Source organism: Talpa occidentalis, unplaced genomic scaffold, assembly GCF_014898055.3.
Source record: "Talpa occidentalis isolate TD23 unplaced genomic scaffold, MPIMG_talOcc4v2.1 talOcc4.4, whole genome shotgun sequence".
In the NCBI taxonomy this organism is placed as follows: domain Eukaryota; kingdom Metazoa; phylum Chordata; class Mammalia; order Eulipotyphla; family Talpidae; genus Talpa; species Talpa occidentalis.
In genome coordinates, this window is record NW_023604295.1 from 139,954,182 (window position 1) to 139,975,790 (window position 21,609).

The window sequence follows — 21,609 nt, forward strand, 5'->3', positions numbered from 1 at the left end:
TGCCGGTGATACCACATTTCTTGATCAGTTTCCAATTTACAGGTAGTAACAAATTCTTGGAAACTCATCCAGCTGTATGTCTATACTTTTCGGTATGCATATTTACAACAATAAAGTCATGGACAATTAATATTCATTTTGTTTAGTTAATTCTTTTTGATTCTATAACCAATATTTTTAATTCCAATTTCAAGTGTATTCAAGTTTACTCACAAGTGACAAACTGCTCCAAAATAACTTCAGATTGTTTGGATATAACTAGCAGAGAAAAATATGTCAAAAAAAAAAAAAAGAGAAAAATATATGTCAGACAATAATATTAGCTTGTGATAGCATACGCTTTTCAGTTGTAGATTTTAGGGGTTGAAAGTTTAAGCTTAAGTAATAGGCCTTTGGAGTGTAGTAGTTATCATGACCTAATATCACCCCCGAAGAGAATATCTGTGCCAGATGCAACATTTGCCTTCAAACACTCAGGGGTGTTATTATCTCATAATTATACCTGCTGCTTTCCACCATGGATGATATAAACATTCCGTATTTAAGTACAGTCATTACACTCATGTTAAGTATATCACTCTGACCGCAAGGACATACTGATTAATATTAGAATAGTTAAATTATTCAAAATAAAATGATAGTGTATAACTCATTGGAATGTGAGGAAAATTTCTTACTCTAAAATAAAAATCCTCTTCTTTAAAAAAAAAGATAAACATTCAATGAAAACATGAGAATCTATATGTTGTCACATGCTCTTAATTATAGTGGAAAAAGTAGCTGTTCCAGGGCCTCCCTGGTGGCGCAAGGGGTTAAGCCCTGTGCTATGAAGCAATCCGCAGCCTCTTCAGCACGAGTTCCATCCCTGGCTGGCCAGGGAACAACCCACATGGTGTTGCAGACCTCTCCTGTCTTTCCGGCTGCTCCCCTCAGCAGTGTATTTCAGTCAGTCTGGTGTTCCCCACTCTGTCTCTGGTGAATCCTCTCACCCCCTGCACCTCTGGCCTGTACCCCAGCTCATGTATGCATAAATAAATAAATATTTTTTTTAAAAAGTAGCTGTTTGAGAAAACAAAATTATAATCATGATGACCATTCTCCAATTGTATTCGTTTAAAATATGCAAGGTGACCACCTCCTTAAATCATTATGGAGTTTGACTTTATCCTTAGTCACGAAAGGATAGTTATAAGCTAGTAGAACTAAAAAGGCAAATTAGCAGTTAAGAACCATGTTTCACACTACCCACATGTGGCTTCTATTTCATGAATTGGTTAATTTTTAAAGATGAAAATTTATATGACATAATTATTATAGCATGACATAGGAAGTAGATATTTGGTGTGCTATAAATATATGAGGTATTCTTTGATGAGTGCTACAAACAATTTTAAGACAATTAACTCTAAATAAATGCAATTTTATAGTGAAGGACAGTTTTTCAGTTTACTTAATGCTAAGAAATAACAATTAGTTTTCTTTCTAATTATCTCAAAACTCTTCATATTTTAGTCTCTATTCTTAGAACATATTTTATTCACTTTTTTGATTTCAAGTACATATACTAAGATTTAAATTGCCAAAATAGTTTACACATTTAAACAGTCAGTCTCAGAACTGAAGTACACTATGATTCGCTCTATTCTGCATCTAATGTGTTTTCCATTGGAATTTCCTACTTCTATTAGGAGAAAAATAGCAGACATAAAAGAAAAATACTGGCACTCTAATCAAATGCCTTATACAAGCAAAAGGTTTCTATTATTTTCCAATCATCTATCAGCCAACCATTAAAACCTTCAATGCCAACAATACCTCCTACTGTTACAGACTACTGTTGACTGGGAAGTTGTTCTGCTTATTTTAAAAACTAGTTTAAGTTTCAACTCAAACTTATAGCAAGACTAATGATGTTTTTTATCAATAAGTTGAGATACAATGGGAACAAAGTTCTACATTTTATTTATAATAAAGTCCAAGCCATGAGTCTACTATCTTGAAAACAGCATAAAATAAGAAACAGAACAGACATTGTCATACACAGCCAGAAGCTGAATAAATTAGATATAAAGAAAAATAGCAAGAAGCGGTTGATCTGAGAAGAGACTGGAAACGCACACACAACCACCTAATAACTACAAGTTTGAACACATTTTCAAGGTAGAAATGACAGATTTGGAGAGGAAAGTATTCACATAACCACAATTCCCAAGGCATTAAAAATAATATAAACAAAGATAAGTGCATTGCATACATTTAGGAAGCTAGAATAACAAGCACTAAAGCAAACAAGAAAGTGAACAGATATGAAAAATTGGAGAATATAATTATATGTACTTAAGTATGCATTGATTTACTAATGACTAACTTATATGAAAATAGAAGAACCCACTTACATATGATGCTAGATGTTGTCCTCACCAATGTGTCCTCACACATATATGCTCAGAGAAACTCAATAGCATGCTCTTACCCCAAAACACGAGTCTTCCTTTAGGGCAATGGTAATGTCTTGGTGCTCTGATGACTGCAGGGATCCACGCAGATAATAAGAGTCCATCTAGCTACATCAGAATGTCCTGTGTCCACCCTGGAATGCAAAAATGTGAGGGGAGTGTTATAAAGAGGTACTACTGGGTCATTGCTCATTCACTGCACTATCCATGATGGAGGTTATCCTGAGATAGTATCTTAGTGTTTTCTGGATTCACATGATCTCCTAAACTGGTTCTCACCAACTCAAGATTTTTTTATTAAGAGTCATTTATTTATTTATGCATACAAGAATTAGGGTATAGGCCAGAGGTGCAAGGGTGAGAGGATTCACCAGAGACAGAGTGGGGAGCTGAACAGCCCAATTGACTGAAATACACTGCTAAGGGGAGCAGCCGGCGAGACAGGAGAGGTCTGCTGCACCATGTGGACAGCTCCCTGGCTGGGGATCAAACTCGTGGTTTAGTGGCTGCAGATAGCTTCAAAGGCTGCTTTTTAACCCCCTGCACCAGCAGGGAGGCCCACAAGGTTCTTAACTGTAGGTTTTCAGGCTGTAGAGGTGCAGACTGAAATCAAATGAAGCAACAAGATGGCGGATGATTCTAGTCTCAGTCGTCTGAACTATCACATTTCAGTATCATCAGTGGGACAAAGACAAAATGGAGCTGACACCTGTGCTGATCTTGCTTTCACTATCAATGTAAGTAATAAATGATCTAAATTTTAGAAGTTTGTTCTTTCTTTAGTAGCCAGATGTGTCAGCATTACTTGACAAGATTTTCCAAGAAATAGCACATTGACGCTTTATTTCACAACCCTGCTTCATACAGAGATTTTTCTTCATCAAACTGTTGGTTAACTGTTCACTTTGTTGGGATATTTTTAATGGATACAGGAAGGAAAAAACTGTGGTTGAGAACTTAAATAAAGTGATGAGATTTAGGACAACGTGTTGTCTGCAATTGACATGATTTTTACTGGGGAATCTAGTTTACTTAAATCAGAATAAATATCTCCTTTCTGGATGGTTGAGAATGTTTATGAGTAAAGACATACATTTTGTAGAGTTTCTATCTCAAATATAATGAACACTGTATTACATACCGTATAATGCTTCTAGAAAGCCAAATGGTATGTCTCAGAATATTTCAAGGGCTATTTTAATTAAAATGAGATATTTATTAAGAAAATCATTACTCTTCATCTTTTTTTCCCCCATGGATAGATGCCTAATTATCAAAACAAATAAGGGACAGTGAAGCAAGGCCGAAAATCTTGAAAACTGATTACTACAGAGAACACAGATAGGGTTTTATTTTATCATCGTGCCTGCAGAGTTCATTGCTGCAAAAAAATACTACATAAACAATAAAAAAATAAGTGATTTCCACTTATTTTTGAGCAAAATATTTAAAATTTTGACAAAACATGAATTTTTCAGTTATGTCTGAGGATTTGCCCTATCTCCAAATTTGGGCTAAGTATTCATAATTTAAATTTGGCATGGATGTTCATAAATACTTTATGTGCATTGTAAAAGTCCATTTTCTATAGCTACTAAAATGATTTCCAGCAATGCTGACTTGTTTGCAGTTGCAATGTTGACAATTTCTTTAAAGTAGTATTTAAGTAATAAATACAGTCACTAAAATAAATAACATGGAAATTTTCAGTCCATTCTTGCATAAAGAGTTGAATTATATAACATGTCATTATCGAACTTACATTATGATTCAAAAAACTGATTTTTTTTTTTTTTACTGAATGTAATTCTTGTACTGATAAGATCTGGTCAGGCATATTTTAAACAAATATTTAAAGACTTTCTTCAAATTTACTATTAATATTTACAATTTAAAGTAGTAATATTTGGACTTATACCAAATAAAGGTTACAAAGTATTAAATTAATTTCCATAGAAAGTGTTTGAATGCGAACATTGAGTAATATTGTGTCTAAACACAACCTCCTGACAAATGATAGAAATGCTTCCAGAAAAATAACATGTTCACTCAAAGGAAGTAAACATTTCCTTAACGATATCAATGGCATGCTAGTCATGTTAAATTACTTTCTATAAAATCATTTTGATCCAAAATTGGCTCAACACATGGTATGAAGTCTTTTAATAAAATGTTTACATATAAATGCAGCAACTAATCAAAATCGCCTGGACCAAGAATAAATTCTATAATCTCTCTAACCTAATAAATTATCCTTTTCAGTTTTGACTTAGCACCTTCCAATGTTTTAATGTGAATGTTTTTAGGAGTGTGATCAAAATGAAAGACACTATAATAATGTCACTTTTTTCACTTATTAGTATAACATTTCCACATTTCAACACTAAAACAGTAATCTGACAGTAGATAAATGCTGAAACGTACTCACTGACCATTTTTGTCTAAAAATAATGATAAAGATGTAGATTATACTTCTGGAAATATTGGTATTTAGACAAACTAAGCAAAAATATAATATATATAATTAGCACATTTGAGTAATGGAGTAGCATTTAATTCACTTTAACATTTCCTATTCTTTACAGCAAGTCAAATAACAATTTCATTTACCTAAAAGTAAATTGTTGCCAAAATGTCTTTCCAACCTCCTGAGGTTTCACCAGACGACTTATAAGAGCAATTTGGAAATCATGCCTTTGATTAACTAAGCTTCCAGGAAATTTCAAAATATGTTAAGAGTCAGCTGATTTGTCAGTTCCATATGGTTACTTTCAGAATGAGATCATTGGCTTATTTTGTTGTAGTGAGGAGTTGAATAAGGAATAGGTGCTTGAATTGTATCCTCCTATTATATTTGCATTTATAGTTATAAAGTTTTTTAAATGCCTATTCTATTTCCATTATCCATTTCATTGTAAAGATCTATATTGTAAATTTTAACACATCAATATATTAATGCAGAAATATTTAAAACTGATTCTGGGTCAAGTATTTGCCTACTCTGAGGAAATGATAAACAGGAGTGCCTAAAAATACATTATTTGGCAGCATAGGGTTCCACAGCACTGATAGCTCCAACTCCTCCCTTGGCGCAGACGTGGATCTGTGGTTGACCCACCGACCTTGTCTTTTCCTAGAAATATGTCCTTTTCCTGGGTGAGGACCTGAGCTCCTGGACTGCAGGAGACCAGGCTGCTCAGATCCCCAGGTGCGACTGTGAGGCAGGTGGCAAGGCAGAGTGGTTCAGGAACCTCTTGTTGGGCAGGTGTGTGGAGTGGTTCTGGGACTCTTGGATTTTGGAACTTCCTCTGGTGTAGGAGACTGTCCTGTTTTGTTCAGACCAATGTGGTCTCTGGGGTCTGTGTGTCCTCATTCACACTGACTGTCCCATCCACTCCAGTGACTGTTATTTGTTGCTGCTTCTGAGTTCTTTTTTGTTTCTTTTTTAAAAGATTTATTTATTCATGCATACAAGAACTGGGGTGTAAGCCAGAGGTGTGTGCAGGCCAGAGGTGTGTAGGGGTGGTGGTGAAAAGATTTACCAGGGAGAGTGGGGAGCAGAACAGGCAGATCTACTGAAATACATTGGCGAGGGGAGCAGTGGGCAAGACAGGAGAGATCAGCTGGGCCACATAGGATGCTCCCTGGCCAGCCGGGATTCGAAATCCTGCTATAGTAGCTGGCGACAGCTTGATAGTGCTGCCTTTAACCCCTGTGCCATGAGGGAGGCCCTGCTTCTGAGTCTTATAATTCTGATTGCTGCTCCCTGCTAATGTCAATGGAGAAGTTCTCCAGTGGGGACAGACATGTGTGCAATGTGAGTGAGGCTTCTTTCTTTTCCAACCAGGGGAGGAAGACATCAGAGATGTGACTGAGGACCCAGGAAAGAACTGGAAACCATGAAGGGGGGCAAGAGGAGCTGCACCCATCAACTTCTGGTGTCTGTCCCAGAAATTCTTTGACCACATGATTACAAAACCATGAAAGAGACATTGGGAATAATAGTTCTAGAAAAAAAATGAACCAGGTCTACTCCAGGAGGTATTCATTTATAAAGTGATGATAATTATTCCTGGAAAGAAGAACTTGGGGTTCAAATAAGTTTGAGTAAATTTATAAATAAATCAAATTCATACTGTTTCAATTTTTGATAAAATTCCTGATCAGTATAGGTCTTCTTTGAGAAGACAGATTCCATGGTACTCTATATTATTTTTTACTTTTTCAAAAAGTTCCATGATTTATAATGTGCATTTCAGTTTGTGAAATGTTTACTGTCAGAAGATAGTACTTGGTTTGCCATGAAGAGGGAAATTATAGCATTAAATTGGAAATCATGGATCCTTGCGAGTCAACCCATACATTTAAAAAATCAGGTCCATTTAAAAAATAAACTTTAATTCATTCTGCTATAAGACATATAGGTTGTAATTCATCTTGAGAATTATAATTTATATAATTATAATTTATATATAATATATATTATATAAATTTATATAATTTATATAATTATAATTATAATTTACTATATTGTGAAAAATATAGTAACATTTTGATTTTTATGTAAATCTTTGAAAACTTACTTTTATTATACTATGTAAATAAACAGATAAATATTAAGATTAGGGTTTGGGAAAGATAACAATGAAGAATATCACAAAGACTAGCTTTAATCTGAATAAAACTATGTATTTATCAATGAACATCATTGTTAAGAGTTTTGCAATAACTATTGAGAATAATGACTACTATATTTCCCATTTTGACTATCTGGCATATATTTGTGAATTATGTTGACATAATATATGAAAATACATTAGAATATACTTGACCAACAACACTCTTCCCATATATGCAAAATAAGATGTTGATGTTTTAATTGAAATATAACTATCACTTAACATTGTAGTAGTTAAGTATACAACATAATGATTTAATCTATGTATATACACACATATATACAAATATATATAATGCAAAATGATACTAATAAGTTAGTTAACATTCATACAATATTTTTCTTTTTCTTTTTTTTAATAGAACTGGGGTACAGACCAGAGATGCGGGTGAGGATTCATCAGAGACAGACTGGGGAACAGAACAGGCAGATCTACTGAAATACACTGCTGAGGGGAGCAGCAGAGAGGTCTACGGAACCATGTGGGTCAGCTCCCTGGCCAGGGATCAAATTCAAGCTGCAGTGGCTGGTGATAACTTGATAGTGTAGTGCTGAGACTTTAACCCCTGTACCACCAGGGAAGACCAAAAAAATCAACATTTTTCACTTGGCTCTTTCTAAATATTATGGCTATTTGGACAAGGCTTGGCGAAATAAATGACTTAAGTTGGTTGACACATAGGATATACATTTTCCCAATGACTCCAAATTTAGGCAAGAATGCAGATTCCTTGAATTTTTCATAAATGTTCCCTCTCCAATTGCTTTCAGTTTTTAGAGAGATAAAAATTATTTCCAACGTTTAGGAAACCATTGTCTGTCAGGTTGCATGTAGAATGGTACAAAAAATTCACCAGAGGAAAAATCCATATCTGACAGTCAGACTAAAATGGATACATTAGATTTCATAGAGAATCAAAATGAAACAATTGCCCAGCTGATTGGAGGACAAATCAGTGAAGCCTCTTATAACAGCTGCTGGAAGTTGTTAAGTGTTTGCTGACATGAAGCCTGCCTTCCATTTCCAGCCACCCCTTGGAGAAGTCCTGACCAGTATAAAACTCAGTGTTCATAAATGCACACAAATCACCAGAGACTAGCATTACATTTTCCAAAAGTTGCCTTTTTTACCCTTGAAATTCTGAAAAAAATAGCATTTTTTTTTTCAATTTAAAGGATGAATCAAAGTACTCTAAAGACCATAAGATGTGGATCTGCTCAACATAAAGGCTGGTCAGCCGCCATCTTAGTTATGTGCGGTTTTGCATTTCTGCGCAAGGTCAGCCCAGGCTGGTCAATCAGTTGTCTGACAAAAAAAAAAAAAAAAAAAAAAAGTAGTATACCAGATGCTACATGGTCCTTTCCAATTAAACAAGAGCAGGGTGCTTGATTGCCCTGGAACAACGGGCTACATCAGGAGGTATGACTGGGAATGCCTGGGGGCCATTGACTGACCTGTGACTTTGCCTCTGGAAAATGTTTGCACTGGAAAATGTTGCTTTCCTCCTTGCCCACTTGTGATTATGCAGGTGTCTCTCTTTTTTCCTTTTCCAGAGACTGATCAGCAGGACATCTTGATGGAAAGATTGGACCAATGGTTGTGGGTCTGCAGTATGGTTTCCAATACAATACAGGGTTATCAATACCTGGTGAGCAGACTCACTGCCCCCTGAAGCCCTAGCTGCCATAGCACATTTTCAGTTTCACCCACCCTTTCTCTTTGTTCTTCTGCCCTGCACAACTGATGCTGCATGGTTAGTCTATCAACAAAAAGCCAGGATCTTGCTCTTTTAGCAGCATCCTGCATTGCACAGGTTGCCTCAAGCAACATTCAAATGTTAGGCAAGAGACAGGATCTGGTGAGTCTCAAGAGCCCACCATGGTATTGGACTCAAACTGAAAATGTTGAAATCATCAATCACAAAGTTGAAAGCAGCAGTTCCCCAAGGAAGATGTGAGGCAAGTTCACCCACTCACACTCTGATCGTCACTCAAGAAAGAACATTTCCCTTATACATAATTTAGATAAAATTAAGGTTTTTTGTGGTTAAAGCTTTATTTATTTATGCATACAAGAACTGGGGTACAGGCCAGAGGTGCAGGGGATGAGAGGATTCACCAGAGATAGAGTGGGGTGCAGAACAGACAAATCTCATGAAATGCACTGCTGAGAGAAGCAGCAGGCGAGACCAGAGAGGTCTGCTGTGCCATGTGGGCAGCTCCCTGGCTTGGGATCAAACTCATGCTGCAGTGGCTGCAGTTAGCTTCATAGTGCTGTGTCTCAACCCCTTGCACCACCAGGGAGGCTCCAATAAAATTAAGTTTTAACCACTAACAACACCTAGGCTAATGATATGGAATCCACCAGGAAGAGGTCACAGGCAGGAATGGATCAAAATTGGAGATACGGCACTGGAAAATGTTGCTTTCCTTCCTGCCCACTTGTGACTATGCAGGTGTCTCTCTTTTTTCCTTTCTGTTCCTCCTAATAAACCTGTACTTTTAAAAAGTGAAAAAAAAAAAAGGTTTTTGAGATATGGAATGAACTCATGTAAAGACGGGCAAAGAAAGGACTCCAGTCCTCTGACAAGGCTGGGTTAAAATTCTTAGGGCTACATGGCGCAGCAGACCTCTCCTGTCTCACATGCTTCGCCCCTCAACAGTGTATTTCAGTAGATCCTCCTGCTCTGCTCCTCACTCTGTTTCTGGTGAATCCTCTCATGCCACCCCCATACCTCTGGCCTGCACCCCAGTTCTACACACACACACACACATACACACAAATATAAACTATTTAAATGGAGCTCCTACCTGTTTCTTGGGGAACAGCATGCAGACCTGTCCCCAAAGCTGATTCACTTACACTGAATGGCATAACTTTAATAAATTCTTACTTGGAAACTGCAAGATTAGAGTCTCCATTATTTCTATTTCTCAGAGAACTCAAGAACCCAGAATCCTCTAACAATCAGCTGAACATTTTCACCAAACATTGTATGTAAAGGTAATAATGCTATTTATATTTACTTGGCTTTCTTGAGTCTTGTCTTTAAGTTATAGAATTGAAAAGTTACTGATAAATAAGGAGGAAAGAGTGAAAGCCAGGGAATCATTTAAAGTGAAGATTTCAGTATGGCTGGACTTGGATTCCAGGTCAGGCTGCCTTCGGATGTGTCAAAGCAGCATGTAGCTTATTTTGATTGAATTAAGAAACCATCCATAAGGGAGCTGACCCTAAACCTCCCACCACCTTAAAAACAGGAGTCTTCTCTGACCCCCTCCTTTTTGTTCCCCCTGAAAGTGGGAAATAAATCTCTCTATAGAAGATACCCTCCCTGCACACAGATATACACCTTATCATCAGAGACAGGGACAGAAGGCTTTGTAAACAAGCTCTACACAGCTCAGTAAATTAGTTGTCCAATCCAAATCTTTTCAAGAATTTCTTTGTCCTATCTTGCTCTTGACAGATTTATTGCTTCTTTGAAAGCTTTAGAAACTGGCTGCTTTGGTCATCTACTAGGTTTCATATCTTAAGGACCTCTGTGAGCACAAAAGTAAACTCGTTTCTTCTCTTGCTAATCTTTCTCGTGTCAATTTATTATTGGGTCAGTCAAAGAAACCAAAGGCAATGACGTGGAGATCCCAGGGATATTTCCTTTACATTGGCTATGGCAAAAGGGTCAAGAATAGCCAGTTAGATGTCAGCTTCTCTTAGCTCCACTTTCAATTCTCTCTGGTCTTTAAATTTAACTCTGCTTCACTTCTATGTCAGTTTTTATTCATCACTGTGAAGAAGGGGGCATTTTTTAGGGTGGTGATAAAGATCATCTTTTAGATTTACAGCCCTACTCAACATGTCTTAATATCTACCTTAGAACATATGAATAGTTAGTAATATGTGCAATGTCCTTAGAAGTGTCTGACACATATTAAGAATTACATAAATATGGCATTACTCCCATCATCACTATCAAAAGAGTATTTCAGTTAGCAAGAGTGAATATAACAATTGCTTCTGCAATTAAAAATTGACTGAAATATATTCAAAATTAAATAGTAGCTTATTACACATTAAGCCAAAAATTTGAATATATTTGAAATTGAATAGTAGTTTATTACACATTAAACTAAAATTTGATGCCTGAGTGCTCTGAATCCTTGATGTTTGAATCTCCTATTCAGTAGAATCTGTACAGGTTCTTCTAGGGAGTTATCTAGATTCCAACTATTTTCGCCATGGACCTACTGCATCAATATCCTACTACGCAGAGAGTTAAGATGAATTACATTAACCTCATGAGTTTAGACTAATCACCTGCCACTAACCCTTGCTTTTGCTTGCCAGTTCAGTAAAGATCTTGTATTTCTGTTAAAGGGATCAATATGTGTATACCAATAAAATATTTCTCACTTGGAAAGAAAAAACTCTAAGCCAAATTACCCCAGTTAGACTAGGTAGGGAGAAAAAGTAGAATTATTTTTTTCCCAGGGAATCATCAACTATAATAGTGAATGATATAATTTCTTTTTCCATCTCTTGATTTTTTTCCCTTTTGATTTTTTTCTTTCTCATATTTTTTGTTGTTGTTTGTTTTGTTTTTGTTATAGTCACCTCCCAACTGAGGACGAGGAAACATAATCATGCATTGCTACTAGTACAGAAATGCAGGTCCTCAGTTAATTTCTAAGTATATTATCACTCAGGATTCATTACTAAATGTTCAGTGTATCATTTACATTATAAGTACTATTTCAAAATGGTAAGGATTATGACAAACTCAATAAAGGAGGAAGGTTTTTTTTTTTTTTTTCAAATATGTGTCATATAAATAGAAACCCTTTTGAATATTCTGGGGGGAAAATAAAGACAATATTAATAAGCATCCCCACCAAAAATCCTGGGTTTAAATTCATCCCCCAATGAATGTCATGATCATCAGCCCATTATATTAAACTTACATGTAAGGTGATTTGTTCACATAAAATCACTGCTATTAATGTTTGCAATGGGGCCTCCCTGGTGGGGCAGGGGTTAAAGACAGCACTCTCAGGCTGTGGCCAGTCACTGCAGCACAAGTTTGATTCCCTGGTGGGCCAGGGAGCTACCCACATGGCGCAGCAGACCTCTCCTGTCTCACCCGCTGCTGCCCTCAGCAGTGTATTTCAGTAGATCCACTTATTCTGTAACCTGCTCTGTTTCTGGTGAATCCTCTCACCCCCCTACCTCTGGCCTAGAAATTAAAAAAAAAAAAAAAAGAAAAAAAGGAAAAGAAAATGTGCCTGCATAGACACAGGTGGGCAGAGAGCTGCTGCATTTGAAAGGGCAGTTTTGTTACAGGAAATGCCTGCGAAGACACAGGCAGGAACTTTGAGAGAAAAGCTGCATTTGCCAGGGCAGGAGCTGTTCCTACAGAGTGTTTCTTGCTGGGAGAGGGGTTCTTTCCTTTGTGGAATTTTTTATGCGCGGTTAACTTGATCACTTCTAGGGCCTGATTGGGTTAATCTGCAAGGACTGCTGATTCTTTGAAATGACCCTCAATCTCCACACCACACCTCCTGTCTGTGCCAAGAATTATTTTTATAGCAGTCCTTCCTAACGACTGATAATCTCCACACCCCCAACTCTGGTTTGTGCCTGAGGATTTTTCATTCTGTAGCCATTTTAACAACCATGTTAATCATTTCTATCCTCACCTTGTGTAGCGGCAGGAAGGCGTAGAGCAGGATCTCTGTGATCTGAGCAGACAGGTAAAGGAGAGCCCTGGAGCGCTTGGTGGCTTTTTCAGGCTTTCATTGAGCTTGTTACAAACGTATTTAATGTGGCACCCAGGTACACGACAGGCAGGGGTGCCGGGGGCCAGGAGGCTGGCAGGCCTCCTAGCCTCTGGCGAATCTTCACTCTTTCTGGGCTCTCCGGTGCTCACTCCTAATCTCATTCTCTTTTCTGCCGAGTCTGTTCCGCTGGCGTCCCCGTGAGGCCGTCCTTATAAGCCCAGCCTCAGCCCAGGTGTGTCCACCTACGCATGCTCACACCCACTCCAGGTGTCCGCCCTCAGGCATGCATTCAGGACCACAGGGATCCACCATCAATCCTAATAGCAGGAGGGCAGAAAAGCCTGATAATTACTTACCTTACACCTTGGTTTCTGGCCTTGTAAAGCCTCTGGCCAGAATTTTCTACTGTAAATTTCCATCACTAAGGCAAGTTCCAAATAGACCAGACCCAAATATTGTGGGGAAAAAATAAGGTTATTATCTGCAGGTCATGAGACAAAAAATACAAATTTCTCCACAGAATGCTTCCCTGGGCTAGAAAAGGTTTTCATGGAAAAGAAGGATAAAAGGCAGATGATGGTGTTTTTGTGACTGGGTGTTGGAAGTGTTAGGTGTTGGTCATCAGCCACCTGGGCGTGCTCAGACGGGTTTCATTCATGCACATACTTCACGCGTACATAAAGTGGCAGCTCATCTCTTTCCCAGGAGATAGGATTGATGATATTGGTGTGTATTTTAGGTCATGAATGGAAGAAGTATGTGAACTCTGAGATTTTTTTTTTTTAAGATTTATTTATTTATGCATATAAGAGCTGGAGTGCAGGGCCTCCCTGGTGGCTCAAGGGGTTAAGATGCAACCTATGAAGCTGTCTGCAGCCTCTGCAGCATGAGTTGGATCCCCTGGCTGGCCAGGGAGCTACCCACATGGCGCAGCAGACCTCTCCTGACTCACCTGTTGCTCCCCCCAGCAGTGTATTTCAGTCAGTCTGCCTGTTCTGTTCCCCACTCTGTCTCTGGTGAATCCTCTCACTCCCCTCCCCACACCTCTGGCCTGTACCCCAGCTCTTGTATACATAAATAAATAAATCTTTAAAAAAAAGAGCTGGGGTGCAGGCCAGAGGTCTGTGTCGGGGGTGGAGTGAGAGAATTCACCAGAGTCAGAGTAGGGAGCACAACAGGTGGATCTGTTGAAATCCACTGCTGAGGGGAGCAGTGGGCGACACAGGAGAGGTCTACTGAGCCATGTGGGTCAGCTCCCTGGTGGAGGATGAAACTCCTGCTGCAGTGGCTGCAGATAGCTTTACAGCGCTGAGACTTAACCCCTTGCACCAACAGGGAGCCCCAACTCTGAGTTTTTAATGGCCCTAGGGACTGTTCAGCTGGGTAAGGATAGTTGGAACCTGGTTATCAAAGTAGAATGCTTTGGTTAGACATTTTTGCCTTCAAATAAATCAAAAGAGGGTGGTTTAGCTAGAGGCATTATCATCCTTGAGAAAGCCAGATGTGGGCTCAATTTAACACAAACTTGTGGAATAGTATTGCATTCAGTAAATCAACTTAGCATCAAACAGTCCGTGGTCTTACCTCTTTGTTTCCCAGGATTCTGAAACCCGAGAATTATGTCTTCACTCTTTGTCCCCTGGTCCTCAGAGGTCCTAGTATGACAATACTTTGTGCCCCAAATAATGCTTATAACATATATTATAAATGATATTATAGTATATTTGATGTCATATGTTTTCTAAGTCCTAAGAGAAGGGACATATAAGGAATTTGCACCATAATGCCCTAAGGGAGGTTAGATAGTAAATGCCCTTTTATTCTCATTTGTATCTTAGAGTCAAAGGTGGATGAGACACAAGGCTCTAGGGACTCACATTGTGTTATCTTGATCCTCTGCTCCTGGTATTCTCTAACTATTGGAGTTAGAGGGGAACAGATTCACAACTGACAGTTTAATTATTATCAAAGCCTGGTGCGGTATTGATTCACTCAAGTTATGAGTACCCATCAAGTAAAATCTCTGATTTTGAAATTGCCATTTAATAAAAGATGTAACACTACTACCTTTCTCCCAAAGCCCCCTGACTGCTTTAGAGGACACAATGGGAATCATATTTTATATATTTGATGATGACACTAATCTCTATGATTCCCCAAGTGTAGTATTGCCTTTGGTTTATTATTTGAAGAGAAAGATGTTTCAATTTGACTCCTCATTCTCCAATGATCATATAAGGATTAGAGCTGATATGAAAATTCTGTCAAGTACTATTATAAATACATGTTTGAAAATCTGAACAATAATTTTAGGTGGGATGAAAGGACTTACTAAGAAATGCATGGATCACTTGACAACATTGAAACCATTCTGAGCAGTGGGCACAGGTGTTCAATGGATCCAGGTTTCATGATAGTTCAGAGTCAGTTTCCATTTTTTTCTGTAATGTTAATGCCTAGATATTTTTTGCTTCCTGCTACATAATTACTATGGAAAAAATGAGCTGCAATTAAATTGGAGGAATTCTAGAAACAAGATTTATAGAACATGCCTGTGATGGTATATGAAATACTTTACCAGGCTTTGCTATCTTGGGAATCCTGAGATTGCATTTGAAATCAGAAAGCCCATTTAACTGAAGTATCTCCCTACAGGGAGCTATTAATTCACAACCACTTTTTAAAGACTATGTTCTCTCTTCAGTGGATTTCTTTATGACTTTGTGAAAGAATTGACCGCTGGGTCCATTCAAAGGACATTGTTTGGAATAAGTGAGTGTCTTACACTTGATAGAGCCACTCCAAATTTCATTTCTCTATGTTTTTGACTTCTATTCACTACATTATAATCAGGGATTCCTGATGTCTCAAATTTAGTTATCATCGCCTACTAATGAATCCAAATGTGTCAACTCATCAAGGAGAGTGCTCATAAACACTCCCATCAGCTTGACCTATCACATTGAGTGCTGAGTATCTGACAAGTGCACTCATGTTTCTCAATTCAAGCCAAACTAAAATCATGTTCAAGCCTAATTTCTCATAGATTTCAGAGTCAGTCACAGATCCACTTTTCCTGTTTTATTTTTCTCCCTATGTAATAAAATTCAGAACAATTCTACAGTCCTTACATGTACATCTTCTTCTAATCCCAGAGTTGACTTTACATTGATTCAGAGCATGGTCTAATCCATTACTGTTTGGAGAAATAAGGGACAGTAAGGTGAAGACTTGAGTAATATTTCTTTCTTGCAAATTTTCTTTAGGGGAATTTTTTAAAGGATCCTCAGAAAGGAAATGAGGAAATCTTTCCACCAAGGAAAAATCTTCAATTAAGATAATCTTCATGACTGAGTGGTTTTGTTTTCTCAGTATCTGTAACAGGATATAACAAAGAACAAAACTTCAACAAAGATGTTGAATGAAGGAAAAAAATCTAAACCTTCAAATTTGCTCTCCTATTCTAAACTGATTCTCAAATATTTACATAGAAAACCTAAAAGGACACGAATTGACGTGATAATGAAATATAATAACAGAGATTTGGCATTTGAATTTTTTTGCCAGTAATCTTAGCTATATGGTTAAAACAGATTTGGCATTTTAGTCAAATGATAGATTAAACTTAACCAGACCAGGGGCCTCCCTGGTGACACAAGGGGTTAAAATGCAACCTATGAAGCTCACTGCAGCCACTACAGCACAGGTTCGATCCCCCCGCCACGGAGGTGACCCACATGGCACAACAGACCTTTCCTGACTCGTCCATTGCTCCCCTCAGCAGTGTATTTCAGTGGATTTCCCTGTTCTCTTCCCCAATCTGTCTCTGGTGAATCCTCTCAACCCCCAAAACCGGGCCTGTACCCCGGTTCTTGTATGTATAAATAAATAAATCTGTAAAAAAAGAAAAAAAAAACTTTACCAGATCAAAGAACTCCAAATGTGAAGTTTACATATTCTTCATTGAAGCACAACATTAGAAATAATTATACTTCCCTCCCTTACAATTTTTGAAGTACACAATTACTTATTTTCTACTATTGTATGGCAGTTTATACTTTAGGTCTTTTAATGATTTATGTATTTATATGAAAATGATTGTTGGGCATTCATTCTATTTCAGATACTATGGAACTAATAAAATGAGACAGTATAAGAGTTTCCCTGTTGGTGCAGGGGTTAAAGACACAGCACTGTCAATCTACTTCCAGCCACTGCAGCACAAGTTCAATCCCCAGCCAGGGAGCTACCCACATGGCACAGCAGACCTCTCCGGTCTCACCCACTGCTCCCCTCAGCAGTGTATTTCAGCAGATCCACCTGTTCTGTTCCCCATTCTGTCTCTGGTGAATCCTCTCACCCTCCCCCCAATGCATATCATATTTTGAAGCGTGATAACCAAAATAATAAAAATGTATATTTCCTATATGTTCATCCATAAATATAGTAAAATTCTGATAAAAATTAATATAGTGTATTTTGGAAGAAGATGAAGCAAAGAATTTGTTTGTAAAACTAATACAATGTATATCGTACTTTGTAACATGATATTTAATTTGTAGCATGATATTCACCTCTGGCTTAGACCCAAGTTTTTGTATGCATAAATAAATAAAAATTAAATCTTTAAAAATAAAAAAATAGGTCATTGAATAGAGAAAATCATTAAGAAAAGAAAATAACATTAGCCATACAAATTAAGAGTATATCTTTTCAAAGGAGAGTTGGCATAGAATAATCAACACTGAGGGCCTCCCCGGTGGCACAGCGGTTGAGCGCTGGGTTGCGAAGCTGCCCGCAGCCTCTGCGGCGCCGGTTCGATCCCCGGCTGCTCCCCGGCCACCAGAGGAGGGTCCCACATGGCGCGCAGACCTCTCCTGCCGCCCGCTGCTCCCCTCAGCAGTGTACTTCGGTCCTTCTGCCTGTTCTGCTCCCCGCTCTGGCTCTGGTAAATTCTCTCACCCTCCCACGCTTCTGACTGTACCCAGTGCTTGTATAAACAAAACAAACAAACAAATAAATAAATAAAACATGCCTCTAAAAAAAAAAAAAAAGAATAATCAACACTGAGGTATAACTTTAAGAGGTACTAAAGTTTTCCAACATAGATAAATAATTTTTAAAGCAGAGAGGCAAACATGTACACTCATCTGTACTGGTAAATGTCAGGCTTATGCCCTACTTAGCCATTGCTACAATCATGGATATAAAATAGAGATACAATGAAATGTTTCTCCAAAATTTTTTGTACTGAAACAACTGTTCAAGAGAAACAGTAGTAGAAACCTAGTTTGAACATGTGAAAAGAAGTTTCCCTAAGTATTTCTTTTTGAAAGTTCTAAATACAGATGTTCACTCTGTGTATATATTTAAGCAATATGAAATTAATCAAGTGATTTTGTCAGACTGTGCATATCCTTTTAATCTACCACTAAAGTAACAATACCAGAACAAATATGGTAACAACATGGTATTCATAATATAAAGCCAGCATATATAGAAATATGTGCAAAATATAAACTATAAGTGCAAAACCAAAAAAAAAAAACTATTTAATAACCTCAGAGAAGATGTAAGTAAATGAAGAAATATCCATGCATAGGTATTAGAAGACTCAAATTATTAACACATCTTTACCTAAAGAAGCACAGTAAGTTTGTAGATATAAACATAACATTAAATGAGCAAGAGCTATGTGAAAAATTACTTTAAAATGTTGTTAAAAGAAGGGCCTCCCCACAGTGGGGTGAGCGCAGTGCTGTGAAGCTGTCCGCAGCCTCTGCAGAGCAGGTTCAATTCCCAGCCAGCCAGGGAGATACCCAAATGGCACAGCAGACCTCTCCTGGCTCTCCTGCTGCTCCCCTCAGCAGTGTATTTTGTCCATCTGCCTGTTCTGTTCCCCATTCTGTCTCTGGTGAATCCTCTCACCCACCCTCACCTCTGGCCTGTACCCCAGTTCTTGTATAATTAAATAAATCTTTAAAAAAATGTTGCTAAAAGACCTAGCAATGACATCAACTAATACAATGCATATCATATTTTGTAGAGTGATAATCAAAATAATAAAAATGTAATTTTTCCATATGTTCATCCCTAAATACAGTAAAATTTTAATAAAAATTAATGTATTCTATTTTGGAAGAAGATGAAAGAGTGAAGTTGTTGGTAAAACTAATACAATGTATGTCGTACTTTGTAGCATGATATTCAAAATAATAAAAGTGAATTAGCATGGTCTGTCAAGAACATTCTAAAAAATAGAGTAATGGGGAAGGACAAGAGGGGGTTAATCCTACTAGATATTAAAGCATAAAATAAAGATGTGCAGATCAAAGTCAAAACTTCTAGAAATAGATTCCATACAGATCTGGGATTTATATTGAAAAATGATACATTTAGAAATAGAAGGAGAAGAGATGGATGATTTCATAAATTATGATGGGGAACTAGAGTCTCAGTTATAGGGGAGCTACATACTTTTTTAAATAGAAACATTTTCAGCTTCTTTAGAAAAATATTCATTCTGTACAATTTACATATGTAAAACTTACATATGTTACACTTACACATATTATAATTTATATGACATTTATATAAGTTCAAAGCACTTTTGAACTTACACATTAAAATTTTCATTATACATTATATTTGGCCTGGGAACCAGAAATTTTTTAATGTCTGCACAGAAATGTAATCCTATATTCTAGCATCAGAAATTGATCAAACTTTTTACAGGATCTGATACTTATAAAGATTTTTTTAAATGTCCTAGTCTATAAACTCACATAATTTCCTAGTCTATAAACTCACATAATTCCTAGTCTATAAAATCACATAATTTTAATTACTTGTGAATGATGGAGTAAAACAAGAGGTATACAATTTCTTTTAAAAATGTCTTCAGAAATAGTATTTGATAGTGTGGAGAACTTATTTGTAATAAACAGTCTTACTGAGTATGTTACTTTCTATAAATTCTCACTCATATTGTTAAAGTTCTAGTTCATTCTATTTCTATGATGTTCCTCATCACTGTTTATTTCTGCTTCCTTTTGTAATAATATATAACAAAACAAAGCTAAAATGCAACTATTTTAGTATCACATTTCTTCAAAACATTGATTCAATTTATTGATTATGTTTCAAAGTCTTTACACATTAAGGAATTAAAAAGTACAAAAGGATTTTTTTTCCTGTATCCCCAGTTATCTTGCATGATGGATCAAGTGCCATACTTCATCGATTAATGAAGGTCTTAACAAGAACATCTATTATGCTTTGTTAATATGTATTTAAAAGAGTCAACTAGAAATTATGCATTATGTGCTTTTAAGTTATTTACTAAACATTGTTTATGTTATCTGAGTATAGTGTCTTTCTTAACTTCATAACAGAGATACTAGGTCAAAGAGAAAGAAGTTGTTATAAAGTTCATTTTCAGAAATGGCATGAATAATGACTAGATATTTTTGAATATAATTTTTTTTCCTACTGATTCTTCTCAATGCATAGAATATGATCTGTATAATAACAATAAATCTGAAAGAATTTCCCAGAACTTGAGTGAGAGAAAAGAGGAAATATGATCATAAAGGAAATCAGTGCTATATAGCAACTTCCACATTGTTCATAGAATTCCTTCTGTTAATTTAGAAATAATTAGAATGTCATATAATCAAGAAAGTGTTTATTAGAGAATAGAAACCATGATCTGGACCCATGGACAAAGTGAATGCCATTAGAGAGTGGTGATTTCAAGAATAAGGGTGATTTCAAGAATAAGCATGGTCTAACTAAGCCTAGGTCAAATCTCTTTGAAATGTTGGGTTGGTAGCCAGGAGACTTCAGACAGAATGTCACAATGTCAGGTCTCTATAATAGTCAGCAGGTGTTCTTCCTGTACCTTTCCTAATCATCAATAAATAAAGGGCAAGATGTTGCTGATGCCTGGTCAGAGATAAGGAGAAATCAGAGACTGGGGTTCATCTATTGTGTTCAATAAGGGGTTGAGTCAGGCTGCTGAGTTAGGCTGCTCACTTTTCAACTAGAATCTCATCATAACATTTGAGACAGGATGACATACTTGATTTCAAGGAGCTTGCACACTTCACTTTTCTTACATTTGGAAAATTGCTTATTGAACTAAATGGATAGAATTACAAGTCCAAAGTCAAAGACAAAGCATTTCAATGATTGGACCAGCAGAAATTATAATTTTAGTCATAAGGACTTATACAAGTGACCCTTAATCTTTTCATATTAATATGGATTTAAAATACTTAAATTGTAAATTTATATCAGTGTTAGGAAAGCAGCTGCCCACATATGATTAAAATATGCCCCCCCCCGAGTGATTATAATCAGACGTTTCAGTTGTACCAATTATTTTTTAATCTTTGCATTACATTTTTATATTTCAATACTGCTGGTACTAATACTGTTTATTTCATGAAAGTAACTAGAACTTGCATATCGTTTTCATAAGGAGACAATTATTATATATCTGTTTTAAGTGTGCAAACTAGGTAATTTCTTGAGAATACATTCTCCTTTGTGTTTAAGGATTGACTTAAATCTTCATATGCCACAGTAGGTGGAGTTTAATAGCTACTGTCAATATGTCTGCAGATAATCAGGGATACTTGTTCTTTTGTTATCTTTGCGACTGGATTTCTTCTTCTATAAATATTATTCCTG

At 36.8% G+C, this 21,609-nt stretch overlaps 1 long non-coding RNA gene across 1 annotated transcript in view; it reads right to left on the bottom strand.

Annotated features, from left to right (window-relative positions):
- Positions 1-21,609, bottom strand: part of LOC119257013 (uncharacterized) — a 175,351-nt gene that overhangs the window by 21,361 nt on the left and 132,381 nt on the right. Inside the window, exon 3 of the long non-coding RNA XR_005127959.2 lies at positions 2,474-2,590. This is a non-coding gene — a long non-coding RNA (uncharacterized LOC119257013). The remainder of the gene's footprint in view (positions 1-2,473; positions 2,591-21,609) is intronic.